General features: G+C 29.2%; 3 pseudogenes; 2 read left to right on the top strand and 1 right to left on the bottom strand.

The window, feature by feature from the left end:
• Window positions 1-11,231: 11,231 nt before the first annotated feature.
• Window positions 11,232-12,532, top strand: LOC145983256 (cytochrome c oxidase subunit 2 pseudogene; annotated as a pseudogene).
• Window positions 12,533-13,490: 958 nt separating this feature from the next.
• Window positions 13,491-14,267, top strand: LOC145983261 (cytochrome c oxidase subunit 3 pseudogene; annotated as a pseudogene).
• Window positions 14,268-15,327: 1,060 nt separating this feature from the next.
• LOC145983262 (NADH-ubiquinone oxidoreductase chain 5 pseudogene) lies at window positions 15,328-18,099 on the bottom strand (annotated as a pseudogene).
• Window positions 18,100-25,378: the final 7,279 nt, after the last annotated feature.

Here is a 25,378-nt window from a genome sequence, read left to right as displayed (position 1 = left end):
GTCCCCCCATAAGTTCACTTCATCCATAATCAACAGCCTTAATATATAGACCTCCAGTAATAAATGAACTACCAATTAATCCACCAGAGGATAAATAAGGTAAAAATCATATCCCCCCTAATAAATAATATATTATTTTATTATTAAAAAATGGATAAATTTCGAACAAGAACGATGTAATATTATACCCAATTCACCCTCCCAATAAAATACATATAATTGCCCCTATTTTCAAGCTAAGTGGGATAATAATAACAAAAACAGAAGGAAATATTAATCACATTAACCCAGAACCACCTACAATAGATAAGAATAATAGGCCTAACATACCTTTAAATATGCCTCATCCCCCATCATCTGAAAAGAATTGAAATGATATACCTCTATAAGATTTACCAACTAAATAATAATTTAATCGAAAACTATAGGCTATAGTTATACCCGTAGAAACTCATAATAAAACAAATATTACTAAATTAAAAGAAGATATACTTAATATTTCCAAAATTAAATCCTTAGAATAAAACCCAGCCAAAAACGGTATTCCACATAAGGCAAGACTAGAAATTATTATACAAGAAATAGTTATTGGTATTTTATTAATTAGACCCCCCATACAACGAATATCCTGAACATCCCCTATTACATGAATAACTAAAACAATAAAGACTTAAATATAGCATGTGTCAATAAATGGAAAAATGATAACTCCTTTAACCCCACAGATAATGTTAACATTATTAACCCAAGTTGTCTTAATGTAGATAAAGCAATAATTTTCCTCAAATCATATTCAAAATTAGCACCAACCCCAGCTATAAATATAGTTAACCCTGACAGTAATAAGAGTATCCTACCAAAAACAGTATATATATCAGTATATCTCCAAAACGAATTAATAAATAAACTCCAGCAGTAACCAAAGTAGAAGAATGAACTAATGCAGAAACTGGGGTGGGTGCAGCCATAGCTGCCGGCAATCATGCAGAAAATGGAATTTGTGCACTCTTTGTTATCCCAGCAATAATAATAAATCTAGTAATTAATATTTTATGAAAGTCAGAAACTAATCATAAATAATAGATATAATTTCAGCTACCATAATTTAATATTCAAGCAATAGATAATAAAATAAATACATCACCAATTCGGTTAGACAAAGCAGTTAATATTCCAGCAGAATAGGAAAGAACATTCTGATAATAAATTACTAGGCAGTAAGAAACTAGTCCTAGACCATCCCATCCTAAAATAATTCTAATAATATTAGGAGAAATAATTAAAAACATTATAGACCCGACAAATAATAAAACTAAAATAATAAATCGATTTATATTATAATCCCCTTCTATATAAGAACCTCTATAATTAATAACCATAGAAGAGATATATATAACTAATCCTATAAAAATTAAAGATATTCAATCAAATAATATTGTTATGATAATACTAGAACTATTCAAATTAACAATATTTCACTCAATAAAAATTGTAATATCCCTAATTAAAAATATTATCCCTAATAATAATAAAATTATTCTACTAATTAATAAAATAATTGATACTATACTTGTAATAAAAAAATTAAAAACCATTGATCTAAGAACTTTTTAGCTACCAGTAAGTCCACAACTTACTATTCTACTTAAACTACTTAAATAATTTAAATTCAATGAAATATTGGAGAACAAAAAACAATTAAAAAATTTAATGGAAATAAATGACAAAATAATAATAAATATTCACGAATGTTACTTCTTCAGCAAGAAAATACACCAGTGTAGTATATTCCATGTTGAGTGTAAGAATATAAATATAAAGTATAACCAGCACTTAAAAAGGAGAGTAATGCAACACCTACAAAACTAAAGTAGGATCACCCAATAATTCTATTTAATAGACTAATTTCACCCAACAGATTAATAGAAGGGGGGCAGCTATATTAGTAATTCTCAATATAAATCATCATAAAGATAATCTAGGAATATAACTAATTATCCCCCTATTAATTAATATACTACGACTACCTAATCGTTCATAAGTAATATTTACTAGACAAAATATTCCAGAAGAACAAAGACCATGTGCTACTATTAAAGTAAGACTACATGCCCCTATAGTTATAATCCCCATCAAAACAAGACCTATATGTGCTACAGATGAATATGCAACCAAAGCCTTTAAATCAATTTGACGTATACAAACAAGACTAATTATTCAAATTCCAACAATGCTAATACCAAATCAAAAAATATTATATTTAACAGCTAATCTCTCAATACAAGAAATAATTCGCAAAATCCCATACCCTCCGAGCTTTAATAAAATCCCAGCCAAAATCATAGACCCACTAACTGGAGCCTCAACATGAGCCCTAGGTAATCACAAATGAACCAAAAATATAGGTATTTTTACTAAAAAGGCAAACACCATTCTAATATATCAATATTAATATAACTAAATATATATATATATAAACCCCCCACCTTATAATTTAACATAAAAATACCAACCAAAAGAGGTAAAGAAGCAAGTAATGTATAAAAAAGTAAATATACCCCCGCTTGTACTCGTTCTGGCTGATACCCTCACCCTAAAATTAAAAATAAAGTAGGTACTAATGATCCCTCAAAAAACAAATAAAATAAAAAAAAAATTATTCTTATAAAAGTTAATATTAACAATAATAATAAAATAATTAACAAAAATATAAATCTACAAGGATAAAAATAAATAGATATAATACTATTTCTAGCCACTATTATTAAAAAAATAATTCAAATGCTAAGCAAAATTAAAGAGTAAGACATCACATCTAAGCCAATAAAATAACCAGCCCCCCATACTCCGATACCAAATCATACTATTAATAAAAACAAAAAACAACCAAAAATAATAGAAATTTGAACCACCATTCATAAAGAACTATTAAATCTCAAAAGGATTAAAAATATAAAATAAAAAATATATTTTAACATTTCAATAATACAAAAGAATTAAAATAATCATTACCATGAGTACGTGTAACTGATACTATAACAGATAGACCAAGAGCCCCCTCACATACACAAAACGAAATAAATAATAAACAAAAATAAGCTTCTTCCTGATTATTAATAAAATATTAAGTTATATATAAATATAAGGATAACACAATAAATTCAAGTCTTAATAGAGTTACTAATAAGTGCCTACGTTGAGAAATAAAGCATAAAAATCTAGTAAATAAAATAAATAATATAAATAATACTCTTAACATAAGTTTTTATAGTTTAATAAAAACAATGGTCTTGTAAATCATTAATGAATTAATAATTCTAAAAACATCAAGGAAGATATAATTACATCATCATTAGCTCCCAAAGCCAATATTTTTATTAAACTACCCCTTGATATTAAAATACAATTAATACTAATTACTGTTATATTAATATTAGCACTAATAATATTATATATAAAACATCCACTATCTGTGGGGATCACACTAATTATACAAACTATTACTGCATGCCTAACAATATCCACATTTTTAAAATCCACATGACTTTCCTATGTATTATTTCTAGTATTTTTAGGAGGAATATTAGTTCCATTTATTTATACAACAAGACTTACACCAAATGAAATATTTAAAATAAGAACAAAAATAATAATTATGAGTGTAAGTTTAATATTATTATGTTTATTTATATTAATAATAATAGACCCATTATTAACCCCCTCAATACTACAAAATATAGATACTTATACAACCTGAAGAAGTACACCACCCTTACCAGGAATAAAATTATACAATGAATCCATTATAATAATAACTACTATAACAGTAGTATATCTATTTATTACATTAATTGCAATTGTAAAAATTACTAGACTTTCACATGGGCCTCTAAAAATAATTAAATAATTACAAATGACAAAACCAGCACGGATTTATCACCCTCTACTCAAATTAGCAAATAATGCATTAGTAGACTTGCCAGCCCCACTAAATATTTCCTATTGATGAAATTTTGGCTCACTCATAGGAATATGTCTTTCAATCCAAATCTTAACAGGTCTTTTTTTAGCAATACATTATATTTCAAGAACAGATTTAGCCTTTTCTAGAGTAATACACATCTGCCGAGATGTGAATTATGGGTGAATACTACGAACTATTCATGCTAATGGCGCCTCCATATTTTTTATTTGTATATATATACATGTTGGACGAGGAATATATTATGGATCCTACTTATATTTTCACTCATGATCTATTGGGGTTATAATTATATTAGCAACAATAGCAACAGCATTTGTTGGATATGTATTACCATGAGGGCAAATATCATTTTGAGGTGCGACAGTAATTACTAATTTACTCTCGGCAATTCCATATTTAGGGACTACGTTAGTCCAATGAATTTGGGGGGGATTTGCAGTAGATAGTGCTACACTAACTCGATTCTTCGCCTTTCATTTTTTTATTACCATTTATTTTAATAGCAATATCCATAATTCATCTACTTTTCTTGCATCAAACTGGGTCTAATAATCCACTATCTATTAATAGCAACATGGATAAAATTCCATTCCACCCATACTTCTCAATAAAAGATATATTAGGGTTTATACTTATAATTTTAAGACTAATACAACTCTCATTAATATTTCCAACAACCCTACGAGACCCTGAAAACTTTACCCCTGCAAATCCACTAGTAACCCCAGTACACATTCAACCAGAGTGATACTTTCTGTTTGCATACGCCATTCTACGATCAATCCCAAATAAGCTTGGAGGAGTAGTAGCACTAGTATTATCTATTATAATTTTATTTATTATACCAATACACCATAAAAGAAATTTTCGTGGACTACAATTTTATCCATTAAATCAAGTATTATTTTGATTAATATTTGCAACCTTTATTTTATTAACCTGAATTGGAGCCCGACCCGTAGAAACTCCATACATTACTACTGGGCAAGTATTAACAATTATATATTTTATATATTTCATTATATCCCCAGCAACCCTACTACTATGAGATAAAATCTTAAAAAAATGACTTCTTGACTGAAACTTTAAGTGTATGTCTCGAAAACATAAAATAGAATATAAATATTCTAGAAGTCTTCACATTCTAATTATTATGCAACTAAATATAAATTGATACAATCAACCCCCTAAAACCAACAAAAAAAAAATAATTTAAAGAAACCGGAAGAAAACTTTTTCAAGCTAAATATATAAGTTTATCATAACGAAATCGTGGTAGTGTCCCTCGAATTCAAATATAAATAAATCCTAAAAAAATAACCCTTAAGTAAAAAAAAATAAGAAAAGTGGTATCCCCCCAACAATAAAATTCTAAATAAAACACTTATAAATAAAATACTAGCATATTCAGATATAAAAATTAAAGCAAATCCACCAGCGCTATACTCAACATTAAACCCAGAAACAAGTTCAGATTCCTCCTCAGCAAAATCAAAAGGAGTCCGGTTAGTTTCAGCTAAACAAGAACTCAATCAGGCTAACGCCAACGGTAAAGCAATAAAGATAAACCATAAATAATCCTGAAAAACATTAAATAAAGTAAATTATAGCCACCAATTAAAAAAATAAAAGATAGTAAAATTAATACTAATCTAACCTCATAAGAAATAGTTTGAGCAACGGCTCGAAGACCCCCAAGTAACGCATAATTAGAATTAGATGCCCACCCAGCAGATATTACTCTATACACTCCTATTCTCATACAACATAAAAAGAAAAATACCCCCAAATAAAAATTAAATAATAAGGTGTGATATGGAAAAACAACCAAAGATAAAAATAAACTAAAAACTGGAGATATATAATATGGATAATAGTTTCTCAAAGTAGGTAATGTTTGCTCCTTAGTAAATAATTTAACTGCATCAGCAAAAGGCTGAAAAATACCACAAATCCCAACCCGATTAGGCCCCTTACGAATTTGAATATAACCTAAAACCCTGCGCTCAAATAAAGTAAAAAAAGCAACTCTAATTAAAACACATACAACTAAAATAATAAAAGAAATAACTCCAATAAATAAATCTGATATCATCTACTATAAAAAGAAATTTATCTTCATTATTGAATTCTAAATTCAATGCACTTCTCTGCCATAATAGTAATTATTATTAATCAATATTATATATATAATATAAGTATTTGGTCCTTTCGTACTGAAACACTTTTAATATTAAGAGATAGAAACCAACCTGGCTCACGCCGGTTTGAACTCAGATCATGTAAGAAATTAAAGCTCGAACAGACCATCAAATTTGAAATGCTACCCCCAAATGATATCTTAATCCAACATCGAGGTCGCAACCCCTCCTGTCGATATGATCTCTCAAGAAAGATTACGCTGTTATCCCTAAGGTAACTTATTCTTTAAATCACTAAAAATGGATCCAAATAACAAAAATTATTGAATATTAAATAAAAAAGAGCTAATTATTATCTTCCCATCACCCCAACAAAATACTATTTAATAATATATATAATTATATTACTAATCAAAACATCATTAAAATAATATAAAGATCTGTAGGGTCTTATCGTCCCCTTAAAAAAATAAAGCCTTTTCACTCTAAAGTAAAATTATATATTAATTAACTAAAGACAGTCTATTCCTCGTCCAACCATTCATTCTAGCCCCCAATTAAAAGACTAATGATTATGCTACCTTCGCACGGTCAAAATACCGCGGCCATTAAACAAATGTCATTGGGCAGGTTATACTTCATATAAAAAATCATGAAAAGATGTTTTTGATAAACAGGCGAGAATAAATTTTGCCTAATTCCTTTAATTAATTAAGTAAATATACTAATAGAATCATAATTTCAAAATAAAACCAATTAAAACATATAATTAAGTAAGCAAGTAAAACCAAACTAAATTTTTAATAAAATTTCAAATAAATTATAACAAAATTACAAAAATTAGCAATCTCCAAACCAATAAATATAATAGTTTAATATAAAGTTATAACCAACATATTAACCAGAAGCACATCCCCCTAGTCATAACTAAACATTAATATTATAATATATATATATTAATATAAAAAATATTAAAATGCAAAGCTATATTAAATATAATTCCCTAATAAGGTGTACCTTAAGGTAAGTCGAATAACATTTTATTACAAATAACAATTTTAACAGAAAAATATAACACTTTTACCTTAAAATTAGTCTACTAGCTCCTCACCCTTCGAGAAAATAGAATATTCAATTAAAATTTAATCCTCCCTGATACAAAAGGTACGATTATTGACATCTCCTATAATAAAAATCAATATTTCATATATTTAATAAATCCCAACACTGTACTAATAACCTATAACAAACTAATTCATATACACTAAGTATATAACCAACCCCAATAAAATTACTTTTCATATAAAATCAACTTATAAACTAAATTCAAATAGCAATAAAATTTCTATCAAAATATGTCGAATTGCACGACTAACTACTCAATGTAAATGAATATTCTAACTAACAGAAATATTTTGATATTATATTCAAACTAGGTACACCTTCCGGTACACCTACTATGTTACGACTTATCTCACCTATATAAATGAAAGCGACGGGCGATGTGTGCATGCCCTAGAGCTAATAAACCAAAATGTTATTCTAAAACAAAATTACAATTAAATCCAATTTCAAATATAATTTCAATATATTATCCAAATCAACATAATGTAACCCATCTCCACCCACTAATAAGCTGCACCTTGACCTGAAATATATTTCAACAGAAAAAAAGAATATATATATTTAAATATTCAAATTACGGTGGTATACAAACTGATACTTTACAATAATAGGTCAAATAAAACGCGGAATATCGATTACGGGACAGGTTCCTCTAAATAGAATAAAGCACCGCCAAATTCTTTGAGTTTCAAGATCATAACTAATACTACTCAAACCAAATTTACAATGATAATAATAGGGTATCTAATCCTAGTTTAACATATCACCTTTATAGAATTAATAAAAATAAAGAACAAATTATATTAAAAATTTCACCTAATAAATAAAATATAAACAACCAAAAATCAATTATTACAGCAATTAAGCCAACAACTCTCCACTTATGTCCCCACGTCTAACCGCGGCAGCTGGCACGAATTTAGCCGGACAAAATAAATATTAAAATTTAAAATCCTGTAATCTAATTTACATTAAAATTAAACAAAACCACACACTGCGAACTAAATTCAAATACACCGTCTCAACCCATAAAAAATTGGCGGAAATTTTCCCTCTCTTTAATAAATACATATGTAAAATTTAACTAGGGAATTTTAAGCTAGAATAAAACTTTAGTTCTAAAATATAAAGAGAGGTTCTTTATTATTATATAGTATGTATTATATTAAATTAAATTATAATTAGAAATTATCTCACGAAAATTTCCTCCCTTTTTATTTTTACTCACTTTCCCATACTATATAGAACACAATTTTTTTTCCCCTCAAAATTGTGTTCTATATAGATATATTAACTTCTTTTTTCTCTAGACTCAATAAGTATTAAAATGACATGTTAATTAAGTCAATTACTTTAAGTTAGACTACAAAAACTTAAAAAAAATTGGATAAAATTAAAAAGGATTCTGAAGTATTTTATATTATTTAATAAATAGGTTCTACTTATTGATCATAACAATAAAAGTCTAATAAATAGTATTATTAACCCACTATTATAACTTATATATAAATAAGATGTCTGAAAAAGGATTACCATGATAGGGTAAAGTATACATGAAATTTAACATGTTCTTATTAATTTATTTGTAACAAAAATGAATTTTTATAATTGAAAGAATTAAACTTTCTCCAATGGTATCAAACCCCATAGTGCATCATACACCAAAATATAATAAAAAGGGAAGCTAATTAAGCTAGAGGGCTCATACCCCACATATGAAGGTCTATAATTAATCCTTCCCTTTTCAATGCTCACAACCCCCAAGAAAATAATATTCCTATTGACCCTCACAATAGGAACCCTCCTTTCTATTTCTTCCACCTCATGATATGCAGCCTGAATAGGCTTAGAAATTAATCTAATATCTTTTATCCCATTAATTTCTACACCAAATAATCAACGAAATACAGAAGCATGACTTAAATACTTCCTAATTCAAGCATTAGCATCATCAATAATTTTGGCTGCAGCATTAATTATAATTAATGCTGCAAACTTCAATATACAGATCCAGCTTTTAACCATAGCTTTATTAATAAAAATAGGAGCTGCTCCATTTCACATTTGAATACCAGAAGTTATAGAAGGAATAACATGAATTAACTGCCTAGTAATAACAACTATTCAAAAAATTGCTCCATCAACATTGCTTAGTTATGTAATTGACAATTTAAACATAATTTTAATTTTAACAATTAGAACATCAGCAATTATTGGAGCAATTGGAGGATTAAATCAAACCTCGTTACGAAAAATTATAGCCTTTTCATCAATTAACCACATATCATGAATTATTCTAAGAATAACATCAGAAGATAATACCTGGTTAACATATTTACGGCTTACTATACATCCTTATAACTACCTCTACCATTATGTTATTTTCAATAAACAAAACATACTACGTCCATCAACTGTTTATATTAAAACTTCCACCCATTAAAAAAATATCTTTATTCATATCAATATTATCTCTTGGTGGACTACCACCTCTACTAGGGTTTTTACCAAAATGGATAGTCATTATCCAAACAACCAACTTTAAGCAATTAATTATAATTATAATCCTAATTAGCATATCGTTGCTAACCTTATATTATTACTTACGAACCTCACTTACATCAATTTTAATAAATTATAAAACTAATATATGGAATATCATTACTTAAACTTAAAAGAACAAGTATTATCAGTAGTTACAATTTTTCTCTCAGTATGTGGACTACCTATAATCCAGCCAATTTACATATCTCTATAAAATCTTTATAAGGTCTTAAGTTAATTTTAAACTAATGACCTTCAAAGTCATAAATAAGGGGTACTCTTTTAGGCCTTAATACATATATGTATCACCCTGAAATTGCAGTTCAAAATTATTATTCTTAACTATAAAGCCAAAATTTAATGAGAGAGTTTTAAACTCATACATAAATTTACAGTTTATCACCTATAACTTCAGTCATCTCATTCTTGCAACGATGATTATTTTCTACTAACCATAAAGATATTGGTACAATATATTTAATTTTCGGAGTATGATCAGGAATAGTTGGAACATCATTAAGTATCTTAATCCGTATAGAATTAGGCCAACTAGGAAGTTTAATTGGAGATGATCAGATCTACAATGTGATTGTAACTGCACACGCATTTATTATAATTTTTTTCATAGTAATACCTATTATAATTGGGGGATTTGGAAACTGACTAGTACCTTTAATAATTGGAGCCCCAGACATAGCCTTCCCACGATTAAATAATATAAGATTTTGATTACTACCTCCATCATTAACTCTACTATTATCAGGAAGAATTGTAGAGAGTGGTGCAGGAACTGGTTGAACAGTATATCCTCCCCTATCTGCAGGAATTGCACATGCCGGAGCCTCTGTAGATTTATCAATTTTTTCATTACATTTAGCAGGAGTATCCTCTATTCTAGGGGCAGTAAATTTTATTACAACAGTAATTAATATACGAACTATAGGAATATCCATAGAACGAGTACCATTATTCGTATGGTCAGTAGTAATCACTGCAGTTCTACTATTATTATCACTACCAGTTCTAGCAGGAGCAATTACAATGCTATTAACAGATCGAAATTTAAATACCTCATTTTTTGACCCATCTGGTGGTGGAGACCCAATCTTATATCAACACCTATTCTGATTCTTTGGACACCCAGAAGTATATATTCTAATTCTACCGGGATTTGGAATAATTTCACATATTGTAACTCAAGAAAGAGGTAAAAAAGAAACATTTGGAGTTCTTGGAATAATTTATGCAATAATAGCAATTGGGTTCCTAGGATTTATTGTATGAGCACATCATATATTTACTGTAGGAATAGATGTTGATACTCGAGCATATTTTACTGCAGCTACAATAATTATCGCTGTACCAACAGCAATTAAGGTATTTAGATGAATTGCAACACTACATAGAACACAAATTAATTACTCTCTATCAACATTATGAGCATTAGGATTTATTTTCTTATTTACAATAGGGGGATTAACAGGAGTAGTATTAACAAATTCATCACTAGACATTGTGCTGCATGACACATGCTATGTTGTAGCACATTTTCATTATGTATTATCTATAGGAGCAGTATTTGCTATTATAGCAGGACTAGTACATTGATTTCCATTATTTACAGGAGTAATAATAAATCCAGATTGATTAAAAATTCAATTTATCTCAATATTTATTGGAGTTAACTTAACATTCTTCCCACAACATTTTCTAGGATTAAGAGGAATACCGCGACGATATTCGGATTATCCAGATGCATATACAATATGAAATGTTGTTTCAAGATTAGGATCAATCTTATCATTTACAGCAGTAATTATTATAATTTTTATTACCTGAGAAGGTATGACAAGTGCCCGACCAACATTATTTAATCTACAACAAGCATCATCAATTGAATGGTATCAAATGTCACCTCCCTCTGAACATACATATTCAGAACTCCCAATACTACTTACTAACAACTAATTTTTAAGGTGGCAGAGAAGTGCATTGAATTTAAGCTTCAAATATAAGGAATATCCCTTACTTAAAAGTGGCAACCTGAAATCAAGTAGGATTACAAGATAGATCCTCCCCATTAATAGAACAAATAATATTTTTCCATGACCACACAATATTAATTTTAATTATAATTACAGTATTAGTAGGATACTTAATAGCATCATTATTTAATAACAAATTAACAAACCGAATACTTTTAGAAGGACAAACATTAGAAACAATATGAACAATTATACCAGCAATTACCCTAGTTTTTATTGCCCTACCCTCTCTACGTTTATTATACTTATTAAATGAAATTAATCAACCTTCATTGACCCTTAAAACTATTGGACATCAATGATATTGAAGTTATGAATACTCCGATTTTATAAGGGCAGAATTTGACTCATATATATCCCCAACAAATGAAATATCTATAGACTCATTTCGATTATTAGATGTAGATAATCGAACAGTATTACCAATTAACATAGATATCCGAGTACTAACTACATCTGCAGATGTATTACACTCATGAGCCATACCATCCATAGGGATTAAAATAGATGCCACCCCAGGACGACTTAACCAGGCAGGAGTAAATATTAGTCGAATTGGCTTATTTTTCGGACAATGTTCAGAAATTTGTGGTTCTAATCATAGATTCATACCAATTATTGTTGAAACTACAACTCACAAATCTTTTATTAATTGACTAATAAAAATTATACAAGAATCATTAGATGACTGAAAAGTAAGTAATGGTCTCTTAAACCACAAAATAGTAATATAACAACTACTTCTAATGAAAAGAGTTAGTTAATCTATAACATAGGAATGTCAAACCTAAATTATCTTTATAGATACTTTTTTATTCCACAAATATACCCATTAAATTGAATTATTCTATTTATAATATTTATATCAATTTATTTTCTATTTATAATCATCAATTATTATAATTATAATAAATTATTAAATAGTAACAACTTTAAAATAGAAAATAAACCAAAAATTAAATACTGAAAATGATAACAAGATTATTTTCATCATTCGATCCAACATCATCAATTATAAATATATCACTAAATTGAATAAGAACATTCCTGGGATTATTAATAATCCCAGCCCCATTTTGATTAATACAATCACGAACCTCTATATTATATAACATAATAATAATAAAGTTACATGAAGAATTTAAAACATTTTTAGGGATAATTAGTCACCAGGGAAGAACCCTAATATTTAATAGTATATTTTCAATAATCTTATTTAATAATTCAATAGGATTACTACCCTATGTATTTACTAGATCAAGTCACTTAGTATTTACCCTAACCCTGGCCCTACCAATATGATTATCATTTATATTATTTGGGTGAATCAATAATACAAAACATATATTAGCACACCTAGTACCGGAAGGTGTGCCAGCACTATTAATACCAATTATAGTAGGTATTGAAATAATTAGAAATCTAATTCGTCCAATAACTCTATCAGTGCGACTAGCAGCAAACATAATAGTTGGACATTTAATAATATCAATAATTGGAAATACAGGAACAATATTAGAAATTATTGGACTTTCAATATTAATTTTAGCACAAATTATATTAATTATTATAGAAACAGCCGTAGCATTTATCCAATCTTATGTATTTGCCTTATTAATTGCTATTTATTCTAGAGAATCAAAATAACCAATGTCAGCAAACCAAAACCACCCATATCACCTAGTAGATCAAAGCCCATGACCAGCAACAGGAGCTATTAGAGCAATAATATTAACAACAGGGATAATTAGATGATTTCACCAACAAAATATAATTCTATTATCAATAGGAATAACAACTATACTTCTTACAATAATTCAATGATGACGAGATATTTCACGAGAGGGAACATATCAAGGATTACATACAAATCAAGTTATAATAGGACTACGATGGGGCATAATTCTATTTATTATCTCAGAGGTATTATTTTTTGTATCCTTCTTTTGAGCATTTTTCCATAGAAGATTATCCCCAACAATTGAACTGGGGATATTATGACCACCAAGGGGAATTACTCCATTTAACCCAATACAAGTACCTTTATTAAATACAGCAATTTTACTAGCCTCAGGAGTAACAGTAACATGAGCCCATCATGGGTTATTAGAAAAAAACCACTCACATACAACGCAAGCCCATATATTAACACTAATATTAGGAATATATTTTACTATTCTTCAGGCATATGAATATTATGAATCCCCCTTTACTATCGCTGATGCAGTATATGGATCCACATTCTTTATAGCAACAGGATTTCATGGGTTACATGTTATTATTGGATCAACATTCCTAGGGGTATGTTTAGCTCGACACATCTTATGCCATTTTTCACCAACACATCACTTCGGATTTGAAGCAGCAGCCTGATATTGACATTTCGTAGATGTAGTATGATTATTCCTTTATATTTCAATTTACTGATGAGGTAGATAATTTACTTAGTATATTTAAAGTACGCTTAACTTCCAATTAAAAAGATTATAATAAAATAAAGTAAATAATTAATATAATCATAAGTACCTCATTATTAATTATAATAATTACCTCAATTGTAATAATATTATCCACATTACTATCAAAAAAAATAATTACAGACCGAGAAAAAAGATCACCGTTTGAGTGTGGATTTGACCCAAAATCCTCAGCACGAATTCCATTCTCTATAAAATTCTTTCTAATTGCAGTAATTTTTCTAATTTTTGATGTAGAAATTGTATTACTATTATCAATAACAGTTATTATTACTAATTCAAAACTAATATATTGAATATGTGTTAGACTCCTATTCCTATTAATCTTGCTTTTAGGTTTATATCATGAATGAACCCAAGGATCACTAGAATGAGCATGCTAGAGTAATAGTTAATAATAATATTTGAGTTGCATTCAAAAGGTATTGAATAGTTCAATTTACTTTATTGAGCAAGAAGCAAAAGCAATCAGCTTCGACCTGAATAAATTGGTATATATTACCCTTGCTTATTTGACTGAAGCCAAAGGAAGGCGGCATATTAATGTTAATAATAAAATTAGGATTATCTCCTCAGTTAAGGGGTATATTATTAAGTGGGGGCTGCTAACTTCCATCTTTAGTGGTGAAACTCCATTAATACTCTCACACTATTTCTTTAGTATAAAATTACATTATCTTTTCATGATAAAGCTGAACTTTAAATAAGTTCAAGAAATGCCTATAGAATTATTTTATCCTTCCTAATAACTTCAATATTATGCTTTATTATAAGCTATATAAACACATATAAATTATTAATAAAATTACTATTAAAAATGAAAATATAAAATAAATATTAAAATAATTAGAATGTATTAATTGGATATTTAAAGAACCACTCCTTATATATTTATAGACTCCCTGTCCCCCCATAAGTTCACTTCATCCATAATCAACAGCCTTAATATATAGACCTCCAGTAATAAATGAACTACCAATTAATCCACCAGAGGATAAATAAGGTAAAAATCATATCCCCCCTAATAAATAATATATTATTTTATTATTAAAAAATGGATAAATTTCGAACAAGAAAGATGTAATATTATACCCAATTCACCCTCCCAATAAAATACATATAATTGCCCCTATTTTCAAACTAAGTGGGATAATAATAACAAAAACAGAAGGAAATATTAATCATATTAACCCAGAACCACCTACAATAGATAAGAATAATAGGCCTAACATACCTTTAAATATGCCTCATCCCCCATCATCTGAAAAGAATTGAAATGATATACCTCTATAAGATTTACCAACTAAATAATAATTTAATCGAAAACTATAGGCTATAGTTATACCCGTAGAAACTCATAATAAAACAAATATTACGAAATTAAAAGAAGATATACTTAATATTTCCAAAATTAAATCCTTAGAATAAAACCCAGCCAAAAACGGTATTCCACATAAGGCAAGACTAGAAATTATTATACAAGAAATAGTTATTGGTATTTTATTAATTAGACCCCCCATACAACGAATATCCTGAACATCCCCTATTACATGAATAACTACACCGGCACATAAAAACAATAAAGACTTAAATATAGCATGTGTCAATAAATGGAAAAATGATAACTCCTTTAACCCCACAGATAATGTTAACATTATTAACCCAAGTTGTCTTAATGTAGATAAAGCAATAATTTTCCTCAAATCATATTCAAAATTAGCACCAACCCCAGCTATAAATATAGTTAACCCTGACAGTAATAAGAGTATCCTACCAAAAACAGTATATATATCAGTATATCTCCAAAACGAATTAATAAATAAACTCCAGCAGTAACCAAAGTAGAAGAATGAACTAATGCAGAAACTGGGGTGGGTGCAGCCATAGCTGCCGGCAATCATGCAGAAAATGGAATTTGTGCACTCTTTGTTATCCCAGCAATAATAATAAATCTAGTAATTAATATTTTATGAAAGTCAGAAACTAATCATAAATAATAGATATAATTTCAGCTACCATAATTTAATATTCAAGCAATAGATAATAAAATAAATACATCACCAATTCGGTTAGACAAAGCAGTTAATATTCCAGCAGAATAGGAACGAACATTCTGATAATAAATTACTAGGCAGTAAGAAACTAGTCCTAGACCATCCCATCCTAAAATAATTCTAATAATATTAGGAGAAATAATTAAAAACATTATAGACCCGACAAATAATAAAACTAAAATAATAAATCGATTTATATTATAATCCCCTTCTATATAAGAACCTCTATAATTAATAACCATAGAAGAGATATATATAACTAATCCTATAAAAATTAAAGATATTCAATCAAATAATATTGTTATGATAATACTAGAACTATTCAAATTAACAATATTTCACTCAATAAAAATTGTAATATCCCTAATTAAAAATATTATCCCTAATAATAATAAAATTATTCTACAATTTATAAAATAATTGATACTATACTTGTAATAAAAAAATTAAAAAACATTGATCTAAGAACTTTTTAGCTACCAGTAAGTCCACAACTTACTATTCTACTTAAACTACTTAAATAATTTAAATTCAATGAAATATTGGAGAACAAAAAACAATTAAAAAATTTAATGGAAATAAATGACAAAATAATAATAAATATTCACGAATGTTACTTCTTCAGCAAGAAAATACACCAGAGTAGTATATTCCATGTTGAGTGTAAGAATATAAATATAAAGTATAACCAGCACTTAAAAAGGAGAGTAATGCAACACCTTCAAAACTAAAGTAGGATCACCCAATAATTCTATTTAATAGACTAATTTCACCCAACAGATTAATAGAAGGGGGGCAGCTATATTAGTAATTCTCAATATAAATCATCATAAAGATAATCTAGGAATATAACTAATTATCCCCCTATTAATTAATATACTACGACTACCTAATCGTTCATAAGTAATATTTACTAGACAAAATATTCCAGAAGAACAAAGACCATGTGCTACTATTAAAGTAAGACTACATGCCCCTATAGTTATAATCCCCATCAAAACAAGACCTATATGTGCTACAGATGAATATGCAACCAAAACCTTTAAATCAATTTGACGTATACAAACAAGACTAATTATTCAAATTCCAACAATGCTAATACCAAATCAAAAAATATTATATTTAGCAGCTAATCTCTCAGTACAAGAAATAATTCGCAAAATCCCATACCCTCCGAGCTTTAATAAAATCCCAGCCAAAATCATAGACCCACTAACTGGAGCCTCAACATGAGCCCTAGGTAATCACAAATGAACCAAAAATATAGGTATTTTTACTAAAAAGGCAAACACCATTCTAATATATCAATATTAATATATCTAAATATATATATATATATATAAACCCCCCACCTTATAATTTAACATAAAAATACCAACCAAAAGAGGTAAAGAAGCAAGTAATGTATAAAAAAGTAAATATACCCCCGCTTGTACTCGTTCTGGCTGATACCCTCACCCTAAAATTAAAAATAAAGTAGGTACTAATGATCCCTCAAAAAACAAATAAAATAAAAAAAAAATTATTCTTATAAAAGTTAATATTAACAATAATAATAAAATAATTAACAAAAATATAAATCTACAAGGATAAAAATAAATAGATATAATACTATTTCTAGCCACTATTATTAAAAAAATAATTCAAATGCTAAGCAAAATTAAAGAGTAAGACATCACATCTAAGCCAATAAAATAACCAGCCCCCCATACTCCGATACCAAATCATACTTTTAATAAAAACAAAAAACAACCAAAAATAATAGAAATTTGAACCACCATTCATAAAGAACTATTAAATCTCAAAAGGATTAAAAATATAAAATAAAAAATATATTTTAACATTTCAATAATACAAAAGAATTAAAATAATCATTACCATGAGTACGTGTAACTGATACTATAACAGATAGACCAAGAGCCCCCTCACATACACAAAACGAAATAAATAATAAACAAAAATAAGCTTCTTCCTGATTATTAATAAAATAATAAGTTATATATAAATATAAGGATAACACAATAAATTCAAGTCTTAATAGAGTTACTAATAAGTGCCTACGTTGAGAAATAAAGCATAAAAATCTAGTAAATAAAATAAATAATATAAATAATACTCTTAACATAAGTTTTTATAGTTTAATAAAAACAATGGTCTTGTAAATCATTAATGAATTAATAATTCTAAAAACGTCAAGGAAGATATAATTACATCATCATTAGCTCCCAAAGCCAATATTTTTATTAAACTACCCCTTGATATTAAAATACAATTAATACTAATTACTGTTATATTACTATTAGCACTAATAATATTATACATAAAACATCCACTGTCTAAGGGGATCACACTAATTATACAAACTATTACTGCATGCCTAACAATATCCACATTCTTAAAATCCACATGACTTTCCTATGTATTATTTCTAGTATTTTTAGGAGGAATATTAGTTCCATTTATTTATACAACAAGACTTACACCAAATGAAATATTTAAAATAAGAACAAAAATAATAATTATGAGTGTAGCTTTAATATTATTATGTTTATTTAAATTAATAATAATAGACCCATTATTAACCCCCTCAATACTACAAAATATAGATACTTATACAACCTGAAGAAGTACACCACCCTTACCAGGAATAAAATTATACAATGAATCCATTATAATAATAACTACTATAACAGTAGTATATCTATTTATTACATTAATTGCAATTGTAAAAATTACTAGACTTTCACATGGGCCTCTAAAAATAATTAAATAATTACAAATGACAAAACCAGCACGGATTTATCACCCTCTACTCAAATTAGCAAATAATGCATTAGTAGACTTGCCAGCCCCACTAAATATTTCCTATTGATGAAATTTTGGCTCACTCATAGGAATATGTCTTTCAATCCAAATCTTAACAGGTCTTTTTTTAGCAATACATTATATTTCAAGAACAGATTTAGCCTTTCTAGAGTAATACACATCTGCCGAGATGTGAATTATGGGTGAATACTACGAACTATTCATGCTAATGGCGCCTCCATATTTTTTATTTGTATATATATACATGTTGGACGAGGAATATATTATGGATCCTACTTATATTTTCACACATGATCTATTGGGGTTATAATTATATTAGCAACAATAGCAACAGCATTTGGTGGATATGTATTACCATGAGGGCAAATATCATTTTGAGGTGCGACAGTAATTACTAATTTACTCTCGGCAATTCCATATTTAGGGACTACGTTAGTCCAATGAATTTGGGGGGGATTTGCAGTAGATAATGCTACACTAACTCGATTCTTCGCCTTTCATTTTTTATTACCATTTATTTTAATAGCAATATCCATAATTCATCTACTTTTCTTGCATCAAACTGGGTCTAATAATCCACTATCTATTAATAGCAACATGGATAAAATTCCATTCCACCCATACTTCTCAATAAAAGATATATTAGGGTTTATACTTATAATTTTAAGACTAATACAACTCTCATTAATATTTCCAACAACCCTAGGAGACCCTGAAAACTTTACCCCTGCAAATCCACTAGTAACCCCAGTACACATTCAACCAGAGTGATACTTTCTGTTTGCATACGCCATTCTACGATCAATCCCAAATAAGCTTGGAGGAGTAGTAGCACTAGTATTATCTATTATAATTTTATTTATTATACCAATACACCATAAAAGAAATTTTCGTGGACTACAATTTTATCCATTAAATCAAGTATTATTTTGATTAATATTTGCAACCTTTATTTTATTAACCTGAATTGGAGCCCGACCCGTAGAAACTCCATACATTACTACTGGGCAAGTATTAACAATTATATATTTTATATATTTCATTATATCCCCAGCAACCCTACTACTATGAGATAAAATCTTAAAAAAATGACTTCTTGACTGAAACTTTAAGTGTATGTCTTGAAAACATAAAATAGAATATAAATATTCTAGAAGTCTTCACATTCTAATTATTATGCAACTAAATATAAATTGATACAATCAACCCCCTAAAACCAACAAAAAAAAAATAATTTAAAGAAACCGGAAGAAAACTTTTTCAAGCTAAATATATAAGTTTATCATAACGAAATCGTGGTAGTGTCCCTCGAATTCAAATATAAATAAATCCTAAAAAAATAACCCTTAAGTAAAAAAAAATAAGAAAAGTGGTATCCCCCCAACAATAAAATTCTAAATAAAACACTTATAAATAAAATACTAGCATATTCAGATATAAAAATTAAAGCAAATCCACCAGCGCTATACTCAACATTAAACCCAGAAACAAGTTCAGATTCCCCCTCAGCAAAATCAAAAGGAGTCCGGTTAGTTTCAGCTAAACAAGAACTCAATCAGGCTAACGCCAACGGTAAAGCAATAAAGATAAACCATAAATAATCCTGAAAAACATTAAATAAAAGTAAATTATAGCCACCAATTAAAAAAATAAAAGATAGTAAAATTAATACTAATCTAACCTCATAAGAAATAGTTTGAGCAACGGCTCGAAGACCCCCAAGTAACGCATAATTAGAATTAGATGCCCACCCAGCAGATATTACTCTATACACTCCTATTCTCATACAACATAAAAAGAAAAATACCCCCAAATAAAAATTAAATAATAAGGTGTGATATGGAAAAACAACCAAAGACAAAAATAAACTAAAAACTGGAGATATATAATATGGATAATAGTTCCTCAAAGTAGGTAATGTTTGCTCCTTAGTAAATAATTTAACTGCATCAGCAAAAGGCTGAAAAATACCACAAATCCCAACCCGATTAGGCCCCTTACGAATTTGAATATAACCTAAAACCCTGCGCTCAAATAAAGTAAAAAAAGCAACTCTAATTAAAACACATACAACTAAAATAATAAAAGAAATAACTCCAATAAATAAATCTGATATCATCTACTATAAAAAGAAATTTTTCTTCATTATTGAATTCTAAATTCAATGCACTTCTCTGCCATAATAGTAATTATTATTAATCAATATTATATATATAATATAAGTATTTGGTCCTTTCGTACTGAAACACTTTTAATATTAAGAGATAGAAACCAACCTGGCTCACGCCGGTTTGAACTCAGATCATGTAAGAAATTAAAGCTCGAACAGACCATCAAATTTGAAATGCTACCCCCAAATGATATCTTAATCCAACATCGAGGTCGCAACCCCTCCTGTCGATATGATCTCTCAAGAAAGATTACGCTGTTATCCCTAAGGTAACTTATTCTTTAAATCACTAAAAATGGATCCAAATAACAAAAATTATTGAATATTAAATAAAAAAGAGCTAATTATTATCTTCCCATCACCCCAACAAAATACTATTTAATAATATATATAATTATATTACTAATCAAAACATCATTAAAATAATATAAAGATCTATAGGGTCTTATCGTCCCCTTAAAAAAATAAAGCCTTTTCACTCTAAAGTAAAATTATATATTAATTAACTAAAGACAGTCTATTCCTCGTCCAACCATTCATTCTAGCCCCCAATTAAAAGACTAATGATTATGCTACCTTCGCACGGTCAAAATACCGCGGCCATTAAAAAAATGTCATTGTTATAACGAAATACTGAGCCTGATATAGAATAGATTTCATATGAAGGAAGTGCACTAACTTCTGTATAATCGTCGTAGAAGGAAACTTTGTTTTATTGGGACTCCCCGATGGTACAGTGGTAGCACTTCACCTTGTAATCAAGGGGTGCCGGGTTCGATAATCCGTGAAGGAACATAGTGATTTGAATCAGATTTTAAAGTGTGGGACCATTTCCGATTAGCTTTTCTCTGAATCAAATGAAGGAATGTTGTAGCTGTTCTTTTTATTCTGTAAATTTAGCCTTCAAGTTTATTAGCAAAATACATGTAGTATCTACTGTCTACATTTTCAATCGTTACTAAACAAATTTCACAAAGTAGTTTTATCAAACTTCAGAGGGAAGCTGACAGCAATGTTAGGGTGGCGGGAGTCTGTTTACGGCCAGGGCGTTTTCCGAGACTATTTTTCGCCGCTTCCCACTGACAGAGGTTTTGCTTTGAACAATGGTCACCGTTCTTTCAGGGGGCAAACCTGCAGTAGCGGGTAAGTGCCATAAATCCAGGCCTAAAGTAGGAATGAAAGTTGATGCAAGGGAGGGGCAATAAAAAATCTGTAATTTGCTTTGCTTGCTGACAGGAAGTTTTGCAGGAAAAGCTGAAAAGGAAAACGGCAAACTTTGAATGCAAGAGGGACAGTGAACACAAGTTCTTTGTATTATTCGCCGACACACAAGCTTCCATTTCGAAGGTGAGGCTATCAGCAGCGAAGTTATTAGAGGGTTGTAAGCAGTGACGACGCCAGAGGAGGCAGGGGGGCGCCACTTCGCCCTCTCCCGGGCCCTCCAACTGAAGTTAATTAAATATCAAATAATAAAGAGAGTTCATTTATAAGTATATGACGATTTTCACCTTTTCAAAGTGGTGTATTCTGCATGATATCGCTTTCCTGTTTATAATACCAACTTGATTAACAAATATTAATTTGTTTAGTATATATATAGCTATGTGTATGTGACTTTCGTTCAAGATTCGAGCGCCGACCTGGGCATAGGTGATTTTTCATTCATTTATGTCCTATAATTGTCGAGATTAACCTAAGTTTTAAAAAGTTTTAAGAACTGGGAAAAAGTGTTGAATGTGGATGGTTTTAAAACATCACGAATATTTTCAGGACCACAAGACATCATCTGTAGTACTTGCAAATTATTCTAATCGTGGTCGTTAGTGACAACGCTAATTATTAAACTACATTCAAAGTTGATTCAAGATTTGATTGGTTGGTTGATTTTGTGTTTTAAGTCCATTTTATGCACAGAAAATTCAATCGGGACTTAGCTCAAAGTGCCTCTACTGGGTATCGAACCTGGGACCAAAGGTGATCGGAAAAACCCGGCACTAAATGTCAGTTGTTGTGGATTCATCTTGGTTTCTTACTATTCAGTGACTTGAATTTCGAGATGATGAGTCTGAGGAAACCTTAACAAAGGGAATTTCTTCGATACTCTTGAAGTTAATGAGGATATATTATTTCGAAATGTATTGAACATGAACCTTAAAATGCAATTACACTTAAAATTCGAATCAAAACATATCGCGGGCACGTAAAATAACGCAATTTAGGATTTGCCACGCTTCAATCATTGGATACAGGTTCGCTCTTTCTCGAACACATCAACATCGAAGAACATCTTCCCACGAACCCCATAGGTGCCTGTAATTGTTTAGCACAGACATACGTTGGAGTGGTAGAGTAAGAGTAAGTAATGCCAGGGTCAGAATATTTCTTGAATCGTGAGTAACTGTAATCTTTGTCTGATTTTTTTTATCCTGTGATAACATTTCCCTGAAAGGTGAAATACAAATTTTGCCCAAAACTCTTCAGCATTACGAAGATGGTTGTCCTTAAAATCTTTGAAAAGGCTTGCTCGAAACAGGATGCTGGATGCAAACTGCCTCATTTGGCTGTTCTTGCCATTGAGAAGAAATGTCAAGTCCTGGACGTACCAAAGGTGGCAATGTGTTCTCCAAACCACACAGAGCAGAATTCTCCTACAGGAGAAATACACTTCACTAAGTGCCTCACATTGTTTCTAATACTTAAGAAGATTCATTTCTTCCAACGTCACGTTTATTTTGCAAGAAAATTAAACCCTTCGAAGCATTTTTTCGTCATTTATATTATTATCTTATAACTTAAATATTTATATCAGTAGTTTCATCTCAAGAAAGACGATGAATTATAAAATTATGAATGTCTTTCAATACTGAAATAGGCTACTAGAGACAACGCAACTTACCAATAAAAAAGAATTAATGTCTTTATTAAAACGAATCATGTGGAGATAAACTAGTAATCAAGAAGTAAATTTAAGCAGTAAACGTCCACTCTAAATAAAAGACAAACACAAAACACCATACATGAATATAATAATAATAATAATTATTATAATTATTATTATAATTATTATAATAGTCATTATTATAAGTATTATTATATATGTATATATATATATGAGTAGTGGTTTCTGGCTTTTTAATGTGACTACCCCCTTACAATATTTTGTTGCCAACCTTTCGCCCCCCCCCCCCAGTCACATTTCCCTGGCGCCGTCACTGGTTGGAAGTAAATTTATTAGGACGAGGAAAGTAACATTAGCTGTTGACGGTGTTGCACCAAAGGACGTGAAATGTGGTACTGTTTGTATAAATTATAGGAAATTTAAGCAAAAAAATTATAATTGTTGAGACTTGAGAGTTGTTTCCTTAAGATAAAAAAGTTCAGATAAAACAAGAATTTAGCCTTACTGTTATGAAAAGAAATAACGCAGTACAGGGAAAGAATAACTCCTCACATGTGTCGCACCTGGTGCATCTAAACATATTTTTTTCAACTATATCATGTCTGAAAGAATCATTGAAGTTGGGATTTTTGTAACTTCAGGAGGCACGGCTCTGTAAATGTGCGATATAAAATATATGCAGGTTTGCCTTCCATACGTGGTGGTTTTGTCACGTTTCTTCGCTTCGTACAACATACACTTTTGCAGGAACGGCTTCTTGCATCCTCCAGGGACCTTGCTCTAGCTAAACAAAAAATATATTTGTTCAGCATAATCGATGGTTAATTATTCCTGCCGAACAAGGATTTTATTGCGATCATACGCTTTCTATTTGTAATATACTAAGTATTGAAATGCTTTATTACTACACATTTAAAATCTCTTTTGTTGCTCCCGAGCGCCAAGCTTAGAATTTAAAGAAGAAATGTACATTTTCATAGTGCACGGATGTTCGACATTCAGAAAGAAAGAAGGTCTAGTGGAAAACATTTCAAAACTTCCAAAAGGTATAGCAGTAATGAAAAGAGCACTCTTGTATGGAAGCCAGAAAAACCACAAGGTAGATTTCATAA

This window comes from Lepisma saccharinum, unplaced genomic scaffold, assembly GCF_977018435.1.
Source record: "Lepisma saccharinum unplaced genomic scaffold, izLepSacc3.1 HAP1_SCAFFOLD_705, whole genome shotgun sequence".
Taxonomy (NCBI): domain Eukaryota; kingdom Metazoa; phylum Arthropoda; class Insecta; order Zygentoma; family Lepismatidae; genus Lepisma; species Lepisma saccharinum.
The sequence above is the reverse complement of the archived record's forward strand: the minus strand, read 5'-3'. Positions and strand labels throughout refer to the sequence as shown.